We start from the raw sequence: 12,863 nt of genomic DNA on the forward strand, positions 1-12,863 counted from the left end.
AAAAGCCTAGGTTTCTTTCTTCTGGCCATGACAAGAAGTGATATATAAACACATAAATACATATAGAGAGAGCAGTGGTTTTCAACTGGGGTTAGTTTTGCCTCCCCAGAGGACATTTGGTAATATCTGAAGCCATTTTGGGTTGTCACAATTAGGGGAGGGAAGAGGGTGTGTGCTAGTGGCATCTAGTGGGTGGAGGCCAGGGATACTGCTCAGTGTCTTAAAATACATCTCATAGATCAGCAGCGCGCACTCGCGCACACATGCGGAACAGTCGGGCCCGAAATCTCAGTAATGCCAAGCTGAGAAACTCTGAGATTATAAGTAATTTTTTAAGTGTAAATGTTTAAAGTACTTATTATTTTGAAGGTTTAAAAATTGAAATATCTTAACATTTGATTATATGTAAATATACAGCTAAAAAACTTAAAGAAATTTGTTCAGAAAATCATCTGAGTGGAAAGGCTGCCAAGAGGCTCTCCCTTCTATTACCCCTGACTCCAAGCAAAAAATGACCTAAATGAATTCAGCCAGACAGATGGGCCTCCGACGGCTTATAGAGAATGATGGTCAACTAAAGATCAAAACAAGACTCACACAACATGATCCCAGCATTTACACAAAAGAGATTGTCTCGTGTTTTAAATTTCAACCCCAGCTTCTTCAGATGTGTTAGTCATTCGATGACCTCTAAGATTAAACGGTATTTCAATCTGGGCTAGTCCTTCTTTTTGAATCAAGGCGGTTCTGGTGTGATGAAAATGTGCTTAGGGAGGAGAGAGATCTCATTACAGATGATTGAGATTGAGTATTTTGGTACACAGAGCTGTTTATTTGCATCAGTTTGCTAGTGACACCACAATCTGGTTTAAATGTGAGTCGCTGAGAGCTTTTGTAGCCCAATATGGCTACATTTGCTGAAGCAGGGAGATTAAAGCAACATATGTCAATTTATGATATAGGACAACCCACTGCAAAATACTTTACCTAATTATAGGGCCTATTTTGGGAAGGTAATGGTGCTTTTCGTGAAGTATATTTTGGGATGCACTCACCCGGCTTCTAGGCCAGTAATATCTTCCCAGAAAGGGTGTGGTGTGTGCTTGTGGACATAAATATTTTCTTACCAAAAGCTGTGGCGTAATATTCTTTCAACTTTACTACCCTTCATTTTTCTTTTTCTGATTGTCTTTCCTTTTGCAAGAATGCTATGAAAATGTATTCTGGAAAGCCAGAGAAGAGGAAGATAAAAGATCTCATTTCAGATGGCCAAGTCCAGAGATACAGAGACTTTATCAGTCTACTGTTTTTAAGATGAATGGGATTTGGAGGCATTCAGGAACATTGACTAATAAGCAGAGTTGAGGGAGGTGAAAAAAACACCGTGTTGGCACTAGATATTTTTATGTAAGTATCTGGGAAAACTATCCCTTTGCAACCCGGTGTGTCCCAGCCAGCACCGCTCCTGCTCCACTCCAACCCCTGAGTGATGCTCAGGGTCCATTTCCATGCCTTTGCTGTTGGCTTGTGACCCAGGGTAGGTATCTGCTTTTACTTCTGTTCTTTAAGACTGTGCCTTTCACCTGCTCTACCTCCTCCATCCCAGCCTTTAACTTCTCTGTTAATACCTGAGACTTTTGGCCTTCAAGGAGAGGTCAGAACTTTCTGTCCGCTCAGCAAAAGAAGATTAGCTTCTTATTTACGCAATGTGTGTACAGCGGGAGGAGAAGCCAAGATAAGGAGTGAAAATGGACAATTTTGCAACCCAAAATCCAACCAGACCTAGGGACTGGAGAAACACTTTTACCTAAATTCCGAGTCATGAAGGCCACAACATGAGAGCAAGAATAGCCCATGGGAAGAGTTAAAGGCGGAGGCTCCCACCGGAGAGCCCTCTGGAGAGGTGTCCCTGAGTCTCCCTGAGCAGCCTGTGGGCTCCTTCCTCAGAATTGGCCTAAGAGCTCGTTAAACACACAGATCCTGGCCCACCCCAGGCTGGTAGAATCAGACAGAATCTCTGTGGTGGGTGTGTGACTTTATTCTTAACAGCCTCTCCAGGCGGTGCTTATGCACACGAAATTGTGAGAATCCCTGTTCCAGTCTCCATTCTCAACTTTTCTTCAGGGCTTACGATTCCATCTGAGGTTGTATGCAGCAGTCTGGCCCCCCTTTAAGACTGCTTCCCTTCCATAGCATCACTCACATATTTAAAGAACAGATCCCTAAAGCACATCATTTTGAAAATCAGCCCTGGGCATAGGAGGGTAGGGTGTCATCTTCTGTGTTACTGTGTAATCTTGGTTCCTAGAGTAATTTCCACAATCATTGTATCACTTGCTCACTAAGAGAAGTATCATTTTCATTCCAGGTTAGTTTTGGCAACATTCTAAACCAGATTCCTTGAAGCTGCTTTGCGGGAGGCCATCCTGCTCCTCTGCTACAATCATCCAAGTATTTGCCATCTGCTTTCACTCTAAAATTCACACTATGCTGTAGTTTTTATCTGTAGCAATACTTATAAATCAAAATTTCCCACTTATTAAGAGGAAACATTTTCAGAACAAGTAGCTGTCATGTATTCTAGTGCATGACTAGAGAGATAAGACTGTAATAGTTCCCACCTGGGATCCAGGTGGTTGGTCCCACCCCACAGCCCTTCCTCTGATGTCAGGCTGCCTGTGCAGATGCGTATTAGGTTATCGTTTGTATAGCTCATTTAAGTTTGTAAACAGCTAGCTGGGCACAGTGGTGCATGCCTGTAATCCCAGCACTTTGGGAGGCTGAGGTGGGTAGATCACTTAAGGTCAGGAATTCAAGACCAGCCTGGCCAACATGGTGAAACCCCGTCTCTACTAAAAATACAAAAATTAGCTGGACGTGGTGGCACACGCCTATAATTCCAGCTACTCAGGAGGCTGAGGCAGGGGAGTCACTTGAACCTGGGAGGCAGAGGTTGCAGTGAGCAAGATCACGTCACTGCACTCCAGCCTGGGTGACAAAGCAAGACTGCATCTCAAAAATTAAGGGGACTGCATCCCCTTAATAAGTGGGGTGGGGGGGGAAGCTGCAGCACATTTGATCTTCCCAAACCACTTCCTAGGCAGTGTAATCAATGTTATCACCCATTGGAGGCTCAGAGAATTTAGCTGATGTCTAAGGCAGGAGGCATTTGGGAATGTGTGTGGGAGATGGGGAAGGGTTTGTTGTTGTCCTCACAAAGACTGGGAGGTGCCATTGGCACATGATGCAAGAGAAAGTGGGGCAGGGATGGTAAATGTCCTGCAGTGCCTGGAACAGTCCTGCCCAGTGAAGAACTGTCCCTAACTCAGTGTTCATAGCACCCCTGTTGAGAAACACTGCTCTGAGGTTGTACTAGAATGCAGTAGAGCTAGGTGCACACCCGCATTATCTGAATCCAGATCCTTTATAGCCCTCTCTGTGTTAAAGGCATCACAGAATTAATTTCCACTTCATTGGGAGCTCTCACTCCCTGAAAGTTGAATCCAGAGTGGCTATTCTGCAGGTCATGCAATTGCTGCCCCAGGCATCAGAACTCAGGCATGACACACTTCATATGGAAATAGACTTTCTAAAACTCCGGTGGCCTGGCTGGCCAGCATGTTGTATTGTACCTGTCCTACCTCGATGAGTGTCCAGTGCAGGTGTGAGAGAGAGTACTGTCTTTGGAAAAGATGAGAGCCCAGGAGGATGCTCTGCCCATAGCCTCGCATCCACCTGACTTAAAACCATCCTGATAGCAAAGTAGGTGTTGATTTCACAAGTTTTTGATTTGTTATCTTCAACTTCATACCTACCTGGTGAACCCTTACAGGAGCTGTTGGAGTTTTGTTTAAAGTTTAGTTTTGATGTCAGCCAGCAAGGGAGCTGAGACAGTGGCTACATCAGTTTGATGAGCACACAATGAAATTTATTAAATTGGTAAAAATAAAACCATATTGAATGAAAAGGAACCCAGGGCAACTGACCTGAATATAGATGTTGAAGGGATTCTAAAAGAGGGAGAGAGGGAGTAGTGATATTATCTCATCTTTTTTTCTTTCCTGTTTTGTATTTCTCCCTCTCCCTCTCCTTTTCCCTCTTCCCCTCTCCCTCTTCCCCTCTCCCTCTCCCTCTCTCCCTTTCCCTTTCCCTCTCCCTCTTCCTCTCCCCCTCTCTCTCCCTCCCCCTCTCTCTCCCTCCCCCTCCCCCTCCCCCCGCCTCTCTCTTTCCCTCTCCTTCCTCCTCCCCCTCTCTCTTTCCCTCTCTCCCTCTCCTTCTCTCCCAGTTTCTTTCCTAACTTTTTATTTTGGAAAATTTCGAACTTGCTGGTTGGGAGAATTGTAAAACAAATTTCCAACTTGCTGGTTGGGAGAATTGTAAAACAAACACTTTATGTCCTCTGCCTAAATTCACCATTTATTCTACATTTGCAACATTTGCTTTGTTCCCTCTTCTAATTATATATATAAATTATACATATTATATAAAATTTTGCTGAACCGTTTAAAAGTACCAAACATCTTGACACTTTACCTCTAAATATTTCACCACCCATCTTCTAAGAATAAGGACATTCTTTTATATAACCATACTATAGTACTATTTCCACATCTTAAAAATTTAATAGTTTTATATTATCTAGTATTAATTCATATTCAAATTTCAACACTATAGTCCCAAACAATATTTTATAACTTACCTCCCCACCCCCACCCCAAAATCTAGTAACCAATCAAATACACTTGATGAATTTGGTTGATAACTTTTCTTTCATTTATCATATAACTTTAAACAATGACTTTTTGAAAAGTTCAAGTTCATTGTGTTTTAGAACACCTTACACTCTGGGCTTGTCTGCTTCTTCACAGCATTGTTTAGCATGCTCTTCTCTTCCTAAAATTGGTTAGATCTAGAGGCTTGTTATTAAGTGGAGGTTAAACATCTTTGCCAAGGATACTTTATCAGTGATGTCATGCACCTGATATTACATCACATCAGGGGGCAGAAGTCACCTTGTTCCACCATCCTCAGTGCTAGGTTTCATCTCTTGGGTAAGATGGTAACCAGACCTAACCAATGTCAAGGTGCACCTTGAGTTAATAAATCATCTGTAGGCTGATACGTGGGTCATTTGTGAACATCCTGCTCCAGCCTTCCTTTCATCCAGTGGCTTCAGTAATCATGGATAATCCTCACCGGATTCAGTTATTACTTTGAAATATTGTCTGATACTTTTTACTCTTACCTTTCTCTTCCTGAATTATTTGTAGTGTATGACCTAGGCCTTCATATTTTTGCAGTGATGGTTTTCTAGCCATTTCCTTGGTGGTCACCTGGATTTTGCTGTGATTGGGCTAAACTTTTTTTTTTTTTTCTTGCCTTTGGGATAAGAAGGAATAACTTTAGCAAAGCATTTACTGCATGCTGGGTACCACACAGGCTCCTCACATGTAGAACCTTTTTCACTTTCTTCCCACATTACAGCTTGGACTAGTGAAGTGACTTGCCCAGGGTCACCCAGACTCTATGGGAGAGCTAAGATCGAGCCATATCTATCAGGTTTAGAGCCAGGATTTTTCAACAATTCCATGTTCCCTCTCATCCCTTCTGGCCGTGCCTCCACCACGCCCCCCCCCCCCCCCCCCCCCCGCCCCCACTACAGTTCTTGCCTCAGGCCACAAGTGCCTGCCTGACTGAGTAGGTCCCTAAACAAGGAAAGTCAGCCAGGAGACTGCAGCTGGAGAAACACAAGCTAGGCACATCTAAAGGGCAGGTGCTGCTGGACCTCAGATGAGCCGTGCCCAACCGGAAACCGGGATCTTTATGTTAACCATTCCAACTTTTCAATGGCGGTGACTAATTCAGATACGTGAAACTCATCAGCCCAGTTGCCAGTTTTCAGCACCAGCACTACTGCTGGCTGAGGCAGCCTTGGGTAGGCTGAGGCTTTGTTTATAAATGGAATTTCATTGTCATTTGTTTGTGTGTTTGTTTTTAACATCCTCTTTTACACAGAAATTAATATGCTCGGGCTGTGATACTGTTTCGATTTGGGGGATGTTTGATTTTTTTGAAGAGGGGGAAAATTGGGTTTCATAGAAGTGTTATTTAACTGAATTACTTCATAGGCCAAGGTGTTATTATACAATCTTGGATTTTTTAATTGGGTAGGTTAACAGTACAGTAGTAGGTATTTCATATGTAAGTTTAAAAGAATGCAAATACATTTCCCTCTGCATATCATCTGTAGGATTTTGCTTTTTAGAATTTTTCTGACTCCTTCAGAAGGGTGTGACTCTGTTGTTCCTATCTTGCACTCTGTTCTTTGTGTGTCTTTAACTGTGTTAACATGTCACAGGAACTCTGTCAGGTCGGTCCCTGAGAGGTACTGAAGCAGAACTAACAGACAAATAGAAGTGCGTCTCCAGATGGGTCCTGGCAGAGGCTAAAGATCTCTGTTGGTCATTCTACTTGTTTTAACCAGAATTATTCTTGAGTTTGGAGTGACCGGGAATGGTGCAGGTAAAGAGCTTCTGTAGACTTACTTCATCATGCAAGAATTTGGTCCTGTCTCTCATTGTACACGTTAACCACCTGAAGCACAGAGAGGTTGAGGAGGACCCAGGTAAACCTTGCTATGGTTTGTTCCCACCAAATCTCATGCCGAAATTTGATCCCTAGCGTGGCAGTGTTGAGAGGTATTTGGGTCATGGGCAGCTGGATGCCATTCTTATGATAGAGAGTTCTCGTACTCCCAAGACTGGATTAGATCTCGAGGAAATGGTTAGGGTTCTTCCAAAGTAAAGACACTCCTCCTAGGTTTGGCCTCTTCACACATATCTGCCGTGTTTTGACCCAGCACATGGCCCTCCTGAGAAGCTGAGCAGGTGCCAGCACTATGCTACTTGAACTTGCCAGCCTGCAGAATCATGAGCTAAATAAACCTCTCATCTTTATGAATTACCCAGTCACAGGTATATAAGAACACAAAATAAACTAGGACAGACTTGATTAGCTTGGCTGTCTTGTGTGTTCCTCATACTAAGCTAAAGTTTTCAGTCTACAAGCAGTCACCGTAATGCTTTACCCTGACATGTCACCCACAATGTTTCTTCCCATCTGAACCACCCCAGCTTCCCACCATCAGCCACATTTAACAAGTGAAGAAGGAAATGTCTGAATCAGCACTGTCCACTAGAAACCAAAGCCAGGCAACATGTACAATTTAAAGCTATCTAGAAGCCTGGTTAGAAGAAAGTAGAAAGAAATGAGTGAAATTAAACTTTATATTTTGTTTAACCCAATATATGTCCAAAATATTATCATTTACATGCCGTCAATATGTTAAATTATTGAGATATTTTTGTACTAAGTCTTTGAAATTTCACATGTAGTTTATATTTATAATTGAGATATTTTTGTACTAAGTCTTTGAAATTTCACATGTAGTTTATATTTATAGCATATCTCAGTTTGGACAAGCCACTTGAAATGTGCCCAGTGTGGCTGCTGGCTACGGGGTTGGGCAGCACAGCAGTATGGAGGACGTAGTGTGGGGCGGCACAGCGGTACGGAGGACATAGTCCAAGGTCACACCCAGCTAGGTTCTGTAATTTAAATCTCAAGAGAAACTTGATCTGCTTTTTTGCCCTCCCCCCATCTGAAACCACATATTCCTGTCCTCTTTGTGCCATTTTCCCCCTCTCCAGCTAACTCTAATTACAGAGAGATGCTTGGTTTGGTCATGACTGCTAGCTCAGCAGTTTTCTGCCAGTCCTGGCAGCTGGTGAGACCAACATACACTGCCTGTAAATGATAGTGTAAAGCATACTTTTAAATTTCTCCACAGCAGAGTTTCCATAATTTTCTTTCTCTTAGAAGTAATTCACTGGCATTTTTCAAAGCCAGGGTGTTTTGTTTTTTGTTTTTTTTTTAATTCATTCTTTCTTAAAGTCCCATCTTAATCAATGGGTTTGTAAAATATTTACTAGCTAGTTATCTCCCCAGGACCTCAGCAGAACAAGTTTATATCTGATTTTTTAGACCAGTTATACGTCTGTTTTGATTAACAGTGGTTAGGTTTCCTTTTTCCAACTAGTCAAATAGTCTCCCAATATGTTGGTCCCATTTTGAGTATTATTCACAATGAAATATCGGTAAAGGTTAGATTCCATTTCCACTAAATGTCAAGTCTCTGACCACTGACCCCACTACTTGAATCATTAGATTATAATCACAGTCTCAGGGGAGAAAATGACAGAAGAATGGCAACAGACTCCTGGAGTTTGTTGTGCTAGACTTTACTGAACTACAAACCCTGAGCTATAAGAATTGAAATTCAAATAGGGAAAAGATAGTCCCATATTACTAATTAGAGGCCAAAACCCCACATCTTCCAACATTCTCAGTTAAGTGAAGGCTAGAGAAGATCAAGTTTTTTGATATCTTTCAGTAACTGAAGGATGGCACTGCAAAGCCAGCCCTCCTGTAATACAAACGAATTTTCTTACATTCTCTTCAGTGCTGTATCCTTCGGATTTTGACTTGATGTCAACCTCACTATTCACAGATCCCCTAAAATCCACTGTTTAAAAAACTTTAGGTGTGGGGTTGCCTTTGGAATTAGAGCAGTGTTGTTGTGAGTGGCTTGGTTTCTTCTCTTTCCCCACCATTTCCCTACAGTAATACACACTTAGAGCCCCCAAATCACTATCCTTTTATCCCATTCTGATTCAAAGCCTTTTTATTTCTTTAAGTGGATATCTCATGTTCATTTCAAAATGTCATTTAGCAGCTGTATTTCTGCTAAATAACCAGAAATTATAGTTGACTCCAGCCAAGTGGCTGAGTACCTAGATTTTGTTTCCAAGTATGGTGCTGAGCAGAAATGTTTTGGTTTTATCCTCAATATTAATAGTTGACTGAGAGTGATGGATGGGCCTGGGGATGAGAAAAGGAAAGGAAATATAAAATATAGTGTCAGAGTATCATCTACTTCAGGGACTCTTGACCTGGAGTTTCTACCAGAATCACCTGAGAAGATATTAAAAATCCGGGTCCCCAGGCCCCACTGCCCCTCCATTCATTCAGAGTCCCGTAGAACAGGGCCCTGGCAAGTGTGTAGGAACCACCTGCTCTTACTCAATTGTATCCACTTATCAACACTTAGGGAGAACTTTATTGTGTATAAGTTACACCTCAATGAGCTTGTCCTGAAATCTCTTTGTACACGTGCATATAAATTTTTGAAAGTTTTGACTTGCCCTACCATGAGGAATCTGTTGATTGTCAAACGTTCTGGAGTCTGAAGACAAAGCTCACAGTTGAAACAATCATTCATTCACTCAGTAAACATGTAAAGAACAGTGCTGGGCATTATTCCTAGTCTGGGAAAACAGAGATACATCGAGACACAGCATATACCTCGAAGGACTTTGTTTAATGAATAAGAACCGTATCCAACAATTACGCTGCAGTGTGAAAAGTATGAGTATATCTATAGAGCAAAAAGGGAGGAATCCCCGACAACCACATACACGCACATGTGCACACGCACATACATGCACATGTTGCTACTTCCACCCCACTGCCTTTTGAAGGTAGAGAGCTAGGCTCTGTTGTGAAAATTTTACAGAAAAGCCACAGCACGTGATTCCTGAGGTGTGAGTAGACAAAGAAGTGAAAAGTATTCTGCCTGTTTTGCAAAGGAATAGCTCTCAGAATTTGATTCTAACGTAAAAAAAAAAAAAAAATTTTTTTACACTCTCATTAGTTTTAAGAGAATTTTAACAACCCCTGATGTGATTCAGTTTGCTTATCCTGATCTATCTAGTCCCAGCACAGGTCTCAGTGCTGGCACACAGTAGATGCACAGCACAGCAAGTATGTTGAATAGAAGTGATGCTTTCAGCAGTTTTTTCTCTCTTCTAACAAACCATTAGCCACAATTGTATCTTAGAGTACACACATAATTTTCAAGATAGCACCCAAGGACCAGGCGTGGTGACCCACTCCTGTAATCCCAGCACTTTGGGAGGCCGAGGTGGGCGGATCACGAGGTCAGGAGATCAAGATAATCCTGGCTAACATGGTGAAACTCCATCTCTACTAAAAATATAAAAAATTAGCCGGGCGTGGTGGTGTATGCCTGTAGTCCCAGCTACTTGGGAGGCTGAGGCAGGAGAATCGCTTGAACCTGGGAGGCAGAGGTTGCAGTGAGCTGAGATTGTGCCACTGCACTCCAGCCTGGGCGACAGAGCGAGACTTCATCTAAACAACAAAAAAAAAAGGTAGTGCCCAAGTTACCTTTGTAAGTATTGCTTCCAAAATACCAAAAATCTTTGCCCTTGAAGGAGAGCACATTTAAGAAAATATGAGTTGTTCTACTTGCATGGTATGTTTTGATTTTTACATATTAAGGGAATTAAGTCTTTCTAACCTGATTTTTACTCTCATTTTTCAATATACCTGAAGTTTTAGAAGAGCAGCTATGTCAAAAGATCAAATGATCATAGCATGACTGACTTTGTCATTTAAAGGTAGACACAGAAAACAGCATTGTATTTTCCTGGATACTGGGTGATCTTGTTGGATTTGGGGAGCAGAGGTTATTTGAGAGCAGCTGTTTATATTGCATTAAAAATTTATTCGATGTTGGGGTGGCTACTTACCCAGGACCACTATATTCCCTGTGTATTTTTACAGCTTTATGTGTAAATTATGATCATTGGTTACTTTGATATTGTAGGACACAATAGGAGAATTCTCAACTTGACCCTTTGACTGTGTTGTAATAGGAAAAGACATTTTATGATTTGACTGTGTCCTCACCCAAATCTCATCTTGAGTTGTAGTTTCCATAATCCACACATGTCATGGGAGGGACCTGGTGGGAAGTAATGGAATCATAGGGGCGGTTACCCCCATGCTGCTGTTTTCGTGATAGTAAGTGAGTTCTCACAAGATTTGATGGTTTTATAAGGGGCCTTTCCCTCTTTGCTCGGCACTTCTCCTTCCTGCCATCCTGTGAAGAAGGATGTGATTGCTTCCCCTTCCGCCGTGGTTGTAAGTTTCCTGAGGCCTCCCCAGCCACGCTTAACTGTGACTCAATTTAACCTCTGTCCTTCATAAATTATCCAGTCTCATGTATGTCTTTATTAGCAGTGTGAGAATGGACTAATACAGACAGCAAGAACCGGTTTACATATAGCTTTGTTTAGAAGGCTGAATGATATTTCTAGAAGTGCCCTGTGCATTGGAAATTTTTGTGGTTAATCTGCCTGCTTTCCAACCCTAAAAGCAGTGTACATTGCAGGCCCTGTTAAAATAGCCATTCTGACTGGGAGGAAAATACATGATGGTGTGGGAGGTGAGCTTGAGGTTAAATGGCAGGAAATGCAGAGCATTAACTTTGCTACTGGGCATGTGCTTGCATCTGAGATCCATTGCTGACCAGCTGTGGGGTCTTGGGCAAGTCACCACCCTGCTGTGACTCAGCTTTCTCATGTCCAAAATGGTATTGTTTTGAGGATTTAAAGAGAAGAGATGTGGTGCTGACGTGATGCCTGACACACATAAGTGCTTACTCTGTGTCAAGTCTCTTCACTTTTCCCTTTTTACACATATATCAATCTTGTCATTCTCTTGTTTCAAAACTTTTCAAGGCTCCTGTTATTCCCCCAAGAAAGGCCTAAACACCTTAACCTGGCATCTGAGGCCTTTTATTATCTGTCTGTCCAACCCACCTCTTTACCACATCTAACTCTTTCACTTCGAATGTGATCCTGTGGCAAAACCAAACCATCTCTGTGCCCTTGGAGGGCTTTGAACACTCATGTTCTAACCTCTTGGGATGCCTTCCTGCTGTCGCTTAGAGTCTAAGTCTAATCTTCTGCAAAGATCTCTTTTTTTAAATTTCTAGTCAGTCTCTGCTTATCCAGCAAGGCTCATCTTAAATGTCACTTCTTCCTAGTCCCTCAGGCTAGAAAATTCACCTCTATGTCCAACACTGTGTCTTTTTCATCATAGGTGCTTAAAAATAACTGAACTGTTGAATAAGTCTTAGAACGTATTCATAGATAACACGCCAGAGAAATAGGTAAAGGTTCCTTTCAGGTGGGCATTTCTGTCAGAGGAGAGGCCTAGGTGGCTTAAACAACAGAATAGTATTTTCTCACAGTCTGGAGATTGAAAGTCCAAGATCATGGTGCAGGGAGGGTCAGGGTCTGGTGAGCCTCCCTCCTTGTCTTGCAGATGGCCACTGTCTCTGGTGTCCTCACATGGCCTTTTCTCTCTGCAAGTTCCCCTGCTGTCTCTTCCCCTTCCCAAAAAAACACCAGCCCTATTGGATCAGGGCCCTACCTTTTTGAACTTATTTAACTTTCATCAACCTCCTTTAAGGCCCCCTTCTCCAAATACAGTTACATTGGGGGTTAGGGCTTCAACACATGCATTTGAGGGGACACAATTCAGTCCACCACACATAGGTATAAAAATTCTTCCGATCCTCTGAGAGTGTGTGCGCTTATGTGTGCGCACACCCTGTGTGCAGGTGTCCTCTGTTACAAGCATTCCTTCCTGGCCTCATTCAGGAAACCCACAGGATAGCAAATGGCCTTGCTCCCCTGTGGTGGCCAAGCTTGGCCTGTCTACTGTAACTGCCTCCGCATGATCCCAGCCCACAAAGACGCTGCTTTGGCCCCACCAAGAGGGCTCCAGACACGTACTATCTCACCCAGCGGTTCCATCACAGCCCCCTCTTTGCCTCCAGCTGCCAGCAAAGGGGAACAAGAGAGAATGAGCCACAGCAGGGAAGGGAAGGAATTCAGGAACTAGAACAGGAGGGTGACATTTTGTTTTTTAAA

At 42.6% G+C, this 12,863-nt stretch overlaps 1 protein-coding gene across 1 annotated transcript in view; it reads left to right on the forward strand.

Annotated features, from left to right (window-relative positions):
• FYN (FYN proto-oncogene, Src family tyrosine kinase) overlaps positions 1-12,863 on the forward strand; it is a 181,288-nt gene that overhangs the window by 65,707 nt on the left and 102,718 nt on the right. The window lies entirely within an intron of this gene.

Source organism: Macaca thibetana, chromosome 4 (assembly GCF_024542745.1).
Source record: "Macaca thibetana thibetana isolate TM-01 chromosome 4, ASM2454274v1, whole genome shotgun sequence".
In the NCBI taxonomy this organism is placed as follows: Eukaryota; Metazoa; Chordata; class Mammalia; order Primates; family Cercopithecidae; genus Macaca; species Macaca thibetana.